General features: G+C 37.8%; 1 pseudogene; it reads left to right on the top strand.

Annotated features, from left to right (window-relative positions):
* The first annotated feature begins 5,588 nt into the window (after positions 1 to 5,588).
* Positions 5,589 to 8,520, top strand: LOC137739071 (probable N-acetyltransferase HLS1; annotated as a pseudogene).
* Positions 8,521 to 8,748: the final 228 nt, after the last annotated feature.

Raw genomic sequence — 8,748 nt, forward strand, 5'->3', positions numbered from 1 at the left:
CATATGGTGTGTTACCAGTTGGGAGGCAACCTATTTGCCGCAAAGTAAAGCTTTAGGCTCATTTTTGGTGGTGGTGAAAAGATATTCCACTCTATTTTCTTTAATGGTTTTATTCATGATCATTATTCTCTCAAATATCCTTAAAACTCAACGACGTTCTTCCAGAATAGGGAAAATATAAGGTCTCTCTTAAATGGTAATTTAGTACCATTCATACAACGAGGAGCGTGTCAATGCTCTTAATCAAGTTGGATTGACCTGAAGTCGTTGTTAGAGATGTGATTTAGGTATAAAGTTAGTGTGCGTAGTATTGCATTCATCTAGACAACAAACCTTCCAACATTCATACCTAATCACGTGTTTAATTAAATTCAATCACATGTATACAAGAAACATGATTCAATTAACTCATATTCGAGGACGATATCAATAAGATTATCCATAACTAAAACATACACCAAACTTGAATCCAAGAACATAGAAAAATGTTCACAAACTAAATGGTTTACTGAGGGGATTCGGCCAACGTGGCCATCCATGTCAAAATTTTTCTTTTCCAACGGTGTTTGATAAAGCAAAATTCGTCTCACATATTGACTACTAGAATGGTACTGCTTAACGACATTGGTAGGGGCAGAAACAGGTGCTTAACCAATGATCTATTTTGTTGAGACGGAAGTAGATTCTGCAAGGTTAAGGTTTAGAAATATTATCCCTTATTCTTGAAGTTTTAGGTCTTAGGTGCCAAGGATCACGCTTCGAGCATGATGCCACACCTTGCCAGGACCTCATTCTACCATAGGTCGTAAAAATAAACTTGAAATTGGATCGTGAGAGAGAGAAACCTAGATTTAGGTTCTGTAGGCTCCAGCCGAAGTTGGAAGGGTTTGTTTAGTAAGCCTCTATTGAAGTAGAGCAATACCATTCGATGAACCTTTGCCGAAGTAGAGCATGCTCCTCGGTGCATCCTTGCCTAAGCAGGGTACCACCATTTACTAGACTCCAGCCAAAACTAGGTCTATACCGTTCAGTACCTCTCAGACGAATTACTGGGGTACCTTTCTCTCACTAGTGTGGTAGTAATCAGATTTGAGAATTTGGTAAACTTCCACTCTTTACACTGCTGCTTCAGAAGCGAGTTAGAAATATGGAAAGACGAGAAAAATTATTCTCGGGTCGAAATTCTATCGGATTTATAAACTTCAGAATTGTACTCATTCATTGACGTAATTATGGTGTGCTTCAGGCAATATCTTTCATGATTAAATAGGTCGTAGAAGCGAGCCAAAGAGCCATGGAATCCTCATTTGGGAGGTATTTCCATTTATAATGCTTCAGGCATAAGTCTTCACATGAAGATCATGGCAGAGGCTTATTCAGCTCTTCCATGCCATTGTTGGCTACAATGGTTTCTCAGCTTCTTGATAGTCAAGTGGAGATTCATGTCTTGTACCCGTTTAGGTCAAGAATGGTCCAAATCAGTGAAATCAAACTTGTTATGGTTCGACAACCCACTAAATGGAGGGAACAATATTGTAATTGGTGCTATGAAGATAAGATATCCATAAGCATCAAAGTTAGAACATTCGGGTTCTAAGACATGGTTTACATGAAAATCGTCAGGTTTACATGGGTGTATTGTTTTAAGAAAACTTTGGGTTTCAAAGGCACTAAATTTGAAACTACAGGTTCGAGTTTAGTTATGAACTTTCGATTCATAAAAGGAGGTACCTGTAAGAACACAGAATACAATATATAGTGCAGTGGATTTGGGTTGATTCAGGAGCTTCGGGACTATGAAAGCTGGTCAACGATTCAAAGAAATGAAATAATTTATTGAATCATTAATTGCCAAAAAGTGAACTTCAGGTTAATAATTTTGGATTAATTGTTAGATTAATGGACTGCTGGTCACTTTAATTAATTCAGTAGATCGTAACCATTTAGGTTTGATTGTAGAAGCAAAAAGAATAATAACATTCAAGTTAAAATTATAGAGAATGCCAAAAATAGCATTGGATTCAAAAAACCATTGCCCAATATATGTGGGCTTGGGTGTCGTGTGTAGGGCAAGGCCTTAAAAGGGCTTAGTAGTCCATGGGTTGTTGCAGGGCAACCCAATCATGGCTGCAGGCCATGGGCATTTTTTGGGCAAGCCTAATCGCAAGGGCTGGCTTGTTGTGGTCTCGATTTGGAGCACCAACAAGCCCAACATTCCCTGGTTGGGTTGCGGCGCTACAAAGCCTAGCTGAAGTTGGCTTTGTGGTCGGGCCGTGACATGGCAAGCCCAGCAGCCATGAAAGCTGCTGCAGGAGGGCCAGGGCAATGGAATAAGCCCAGCAGGCTTCAGGCATGCTGGTTATAGGCCTAAGGCTCAGGGACAAGCCCAACAAAGTTTCGGGCTGTGCTGGAGTGGGCTAGGGTTGCAGGCCCGTTTTATAAACCCAAATCAGGCCTTCGGCCTGGCTGTCTAGTGCGTGCAGCAAAGCCCAAAGGGCTATTACAGAGGTCCAGGACGTTAAACGACGTTGTCCCAAGGTGGTGGCATGATTGCAAGCCTGCCAACTCGGCTCGGTGCCAACGGCGGCACAGCATGGAGCCGTGGCTTGGCAGCAAAAAAAATCCCATATATATATATATATATATTTCAAACTCTAGGGTTAAAAACCCTAATTGCTTATAAATTAATTTTGATGCTTTGACTCACAAATTCCACATAGCATAATTTTGTATTGCATGAACAAGTATATATATTGACAAAATATATGAACACATATACAATATGTATAATTGGAAGGAAAATATGAATATAGGGGGTTCATGCATCATGGGGAATGTTTTCATGCTTCAAGGTTTTTTCAAATATTTTAATTTATTTTAAAGGAACCTGATTGGTAGAAAACAACTGAGCCTTTGAATTTCTCTGAAAGCTGGAATTGCATCTTTAATGCGCTGTATCACGTTCAACAAAGAAAAATTAAATTGAATCAATAGCATGTAGATCAATTCAATAAAATAATAAATTAATCATAAAAAGAATGATTAAAACTTAATACTCCCCTGATTGAAGATCAAACTCTCTTTAGCGCATCGTCAAAAGCGTGTTGATAACATGTTGTAGGCCTAATTTACTTAATCATATAAAGGACAGAGAGAGAGGGGGTGCGGCATAGTAGAGAGAAAGAAAGAGATGTGTTATTGTGAGGTGTGTTCTTTTCCACCTCATGGTGCCTTTATTTATAGTATTCGGGAAGGTTAATTCATTGCCCTAATAAGATTACAACTCTAATAGAATAATATCTGATATCCCTAGATACACTAGGATTTACACAATAACATTCATAATCTAATAGGACTACAACAAAAACAACATTAATCGAACGGAAGCCGAAGGTCCAATTTTTATTACGAAACTTTAAACTACGTTTTGGAGACTAAAACGACTATGGATGGCCAAAATCCATCTTATGCCACATCATAGTGGTGAGTTTGGACCATGGCGTAATTCTGTTTTTGAAAAAGTATCACGGGTCCAAATCGGAGCTCAAACACCAAATCTACAAATTCAAATCGGAGCTGAACCAAACTCTCAAAAGCCGTTCAGCTCAATCCAAAAGTGTTCTTCAAAACCAATCCTCAATCGATCGAAGTGATCCTCAATGTTTATTGCTCTGCTACCTTGTAGTATGATTTTAGTTAATGTCTCTCCCAACTAAGTTTCCTCATTGATGACAAATATTTTCAACTTAGTTTAACCTGATATCATGAATCGCGCCTGCTTCTCATGGCTTGAATGTTGCTTGTTTCACGGCTTGTTCCATTTCAAGTGTATTTTCTTTGAATCTAGTTAATAGTTTCTGCATTTCTATGAATTGTATTCTTCTTTTAGCTATGGAGTGATTAAGATCAGTTTTTCTTCATCTTCTTTCGTTATTACGTTTTAGGTAGGTACAAAAACAAAACAAAACAATTTCAATTCCTCAATCATCGAGGTATAGAAAAGAACTTTGAGTCCCATTCGGCACTCAATCTTTGGTTTAGAAGTTAAGTATAATCACAAAAATCTACGACATCATTACACAAACAGTGGCCTCCAACAGTGGCGTGGATGCAATCTTCTTTTGCTCAAGCCTTCATTTGGCGCCGAGATTGAAGGAAACACTCGAAGCAAACTTCGTGTTGACGAAATAGAGCCTCCGTCCGATTATGGCACCAACAATAGTTTATCTTGGTATGCTGTTTACATAGTTTTTCGCATGCAAATCGAGAGTACAATAAGGAAACTGTTCATCGATTCAAAATCGTAAACATATAGTTAATTCACATGCAATCCGAGTTTTCTATACAACTCGGGGTCAAATGTGGACAAGGTAATTGAGTTTCTTGCCTTCCATATTTGGTTGATGTCATTTTTATTTTTGAACAATAGCCTATAACAATCTTAGTAAATATGTCAAACACCAAATCAGTTACACAACGCACAAGGTCACAGATAGACACCGTGTCTCTTGCTAAGTGCCCTTAAATTACATATTCACATGTAAAAGGGCCAAGTAAACTTCCAAGAAAGGAACACCAGATAAAACTTTAGCTTATAACCCCTTTGCTTTAGTATATACTCTGTTTCTTGTATAAAAAAACATTCTTTTTGGTTGTGGATATGATCACTTACAGGACCATTCACATGCTCAACAATTACGTGGTACTAGCATGCTTCTATCACTACCTACACCAATAATTGGTGAAAGAATATCAGTATCGTACATATGGGTATTAATCCATTAACCATATATATTAGGTATTACTGACCACATTCACAAAGATAGGATGCTTTAGTATAATTTATTTATTTAGCTTTATACTACATCTAGATCATACTCTCACTATTTTCGTTTAGAAAAAGAGCACATACGCTAAATGTTGATATTTTGTTTAAAATTGTGCTAGCAATAGTTATACATATACATACGGTGTTAACTATTCATGTACCAGAATTTAAATTGTAACACTCGGTTAACAGTCGCTCACAACTGTCCAACTATATTCATAACATAATTTTGCGTACATACACGAGTGAAAGTGGATGTCATAACCACAGTTCACAGAGAATCATCTCTCCTATATTAATAGTAGTATTTTTCATCAGTTTGATTATCACTCACCATCATATAGTTATCATAATATAATCCCCAGCTGACACGCCACATGCTAAATACCATTCATTCTCTCTCTCTCTCTCTCTCTCTCTCTCTCTCTCTCTCTCTCTCTCTCTCTCTCTCTCTCTCTCGTTCCTTTAAGTTTCTATATTGATGTTGATTTCATTATTATAATTATTATATTTTGTGTGCGCTGCATATGCATGGTCATCATGTACCTTATAAGCCAATAATTGGTACAACATGTGGTCAATCACCAAATGAAGTATAGTACATATATCATGCATGCGGCTGTACCCAGTACAAAAACTTATCGGTGCCATCAGCATACCTCTACTTATAAATAAGAAGAGAGAGAGTCACAGAGAAACACAATAGAAGACCTATTGCGAGCATTTGTAATTTCTTTCTCTACTAAAACTACTAGCCAGTATGGTGCTAACTAAGGTAGCTGCTGAAAACTCGCCAATAAGGGTGCCTTTGCTTCAACTGGTGGTGAGAGAGTAGGATGAAGAACGTGATAAGACGGCGGTGGAGGAGATGGAAAGGAAGTGTGAACTTGAGCAGCGTGGAAATCCTTCTTTAGTCACTGATCTCATGGGTGATCCTATATGTCGCATTCGCCGTTTCCCGACACACGTTATGCTGGTAATTAACCTCTACGTCATTAACACTTTATTTCGAAAACAGATAATATATATACATGGAGTAATGCTAAGTAGACCAAATTTTTAAACCACATTTGCAAACTAAATAATGTGGTTGTATATGATTGGGTAGTTCCATAACATATTGGTTAGCTAGGTATATGTAAATTACTAGCTAGTAAAACCCTAGTTTAATTGTTTAATGTTAGACAACTTTTATTGACACTCCAAAAATTTCATTGTGCACTCGTCACTAGTGTATTTTCTTTCTAAATATAAAAAATCTCAAATGCATGCACAATTAGAATTTTGAAGTGTCACTAATAATTCCCTAATTTTATTTCATCTTTTAATTACTTGTATGCGAAGAAATAGAAAAAAAAAATTAGAGCATGATAGACAATATATATAAATAAATACAATTTTAATATTTGTTCATTTTTTATTTTTCGTTAAAATTAATAAAACGCAGTTGTGAACAGATTGCAGAGTACGGAGAACAAAATATAGTTGGTGTGATAAGGGGTTGTGTAAAAGAGGCAACATCAGGCAATTCAGTTTTTGTAAGCCTTGCTTATATTTTGGGACTTAGGGTCTCTCCCACGCACAGGTTCTCTCTCTCTCTCTCCCTCTCTCTCTCTCTCTCTCTCTAACTTCAATATGTTGATTCCATTAATCCATTAACTACATGAACAAGCATATCATTTACCACAAAATTGTATTAGGAAGATAAGAGTGACCAAAACCTTGGTATCGATCGGCATGTTAATATTTGCATGAATTTTTGCTAGCTATGAAGGCAAGAAATTACAACAGTAGTTTTCACTATTTTCTTCTCTCTCTCTCTCTCTCTCTCATGTGAATAGATACGTGGTTGATTCTAATCTCATTCCCAACCCACCAAAAAAATAAATAAATAAAAAGAGAAAAAAAAAGAAAGGAATAAGGTGAGAGTGATTTAAAGGGAGATTAGATTCTACCAAAAAGAGAAATGCGATGTTCCTCGTATCATGGAAAGGAGCAAAAGCATGCAACTAGCTAGGTAGTTAGCCTGTCCTCGACACATGCATCGACCAGCGACCTTACAAAAAAAAAAAAATTAAAGAAAGTAAATGACATCTTAGATGGAATGTAGTTCCCCCCTATTCCCTTATTTCTACCATCCATATTGTCTCGTAGCTATTATATTACGAGAAAATTTTCAAATTGTCCAATATTCAACCAGATATTTCATGTGTCATAAAATAAGTGCATCGTCTTAAAAAAATTATCTTCTCCAATTGTATTATAACATGTGGTGTACCCCTAAAATACCGATACTTGAAGAAACCTCTCCTATATTACCTTATCCACACAGTGCATTTGCTCTACTATCCACCCCACCTTTTGATCAATATTTTGTGATTCCTCTTTCTCTTTCTTTTTTTCTTCACTACCTATAGACAAAGCCTCCCTTGGATGTAAAGCGAGCCTGCTGAAAAAATAAATTGATATCTTAGCATATAAGAGTGCTAAGAAACTGCCGATTAATTTGCAATACTTATAAATTAGCTTCATAGTAGGTATATCCCATTCCATATCCGTTGTTCGTTGAGCGGGATAGGATTGTGACCTTCTATTGACTGTTTCGTGGCCGAAGTACATGCTACGTAAAGAGCATTCAGAGTTCATTACTTTTGCCCTTTTTTGGATCCACAATATACAAGTGTTCTACGGGAAAAAATGTGGTCACGAAACAGTTAATACGAGAGTACTATCTATTACGCGAGTGGAATCCCTTAAGGAGTGTAAAAGGTTTCTTATTGTTGTGACGTATTTAATTTCCATGCAGGAGGCTAGGCATTGGTACAAAACTGGTCACACATTTGGAAGAATGGTGCAAGCAAAACGGAGCAAACTATGCATACATGGCCACAGACTGCACAAACGAGGCTTCTATCAATCTGTTCACAATAAAATGTGCATACCAAAAGTTTCGCACACCCACAATATTGGTCCAACCAGTCCATGCACACAAGAAGCCAATATCCTCGACCAAAATTGCAATCGTTCAAATTCCAGCCAAGCTAGCCGAGTCAATCTATTGCCAACTCTTTGCCCAGTCAGAATTTTTCCCCAAAGATATCCACACCATTTTATCTAGTCACCTCAATTTGGGTACTTTCATGGCCCTACCGAAAAAGTCCCTCCTCAAGTTTGATCCACAAAGGGACACTACTCTGCCTACAAACTTTGCCATCCTCAGTGTTTGGAACACGAAAGAAGTGTTCAAGTTGCAAGTGAAGGGAGTGTCAAGCCTAACGTATGCATGCTGCGTGGGGACTAGGGTTTTAGATGCATGGCTTCCATGGCTGCGATTGCCTTCGTTTCCCAACGTTTTTAAGCAGTTTGGGGTCCACTTCATGTACGGACTACACAGGGAGGGTAAAAACGGAAATTGGCTCATGAAGGCTTTGTGCAACTTTGTGCATAACATGGCTAGAGAAGACGATGGTTGTGCTGCTGTGGTGACTGAGGTGAGCCAGAGGGACCCAGTTAGAAAGGCAATCCCACATTGGAGAAAGTTGTCGTGGGAAGAAGATATGTGGTGCGTTAAGAAGCTTGCTGATCAAGCAAAGCAAGGAGAGAAGACGACATCATCTGATGACGGCCAGTTTGATTGGATTAACACTCGATCTTCTTCATCGGTGGTTTTTGTTGACCCTCGTGACTTCTAGCATGCATATATATATGTACTCATATCATATTGAGAAGGAAAAAAAATGTTCATAGTTATACTTGTATCTTCTATTTCTATAGCTGCACATAAATGTCTCAAATTGCAAACTACTACTAGGGGAATTAGTCGAATACTGAATAATTGCTATAAGAGCAAGTCCGCCCGTTTTGTCATGGCAAGGGGCAGAGGTAGGATAGGGTAGTTACCATTCACTCTTAATAGTAAA

Source organism: Pyrus communis, chromosome 7 (assembly GCF_963583255.1).
Source record: "Pyrus communis chromosome 7, drPyrComm1.1, whole genome shotgun sequence".
Classification (NCBI taxonomy): domain Eukaryota; kingdom Viridiplantae; phylum Streptophyta; class Magnoliopsida; order Rosales; family Rosaceae; genus Pyrus; species Pyrus communis.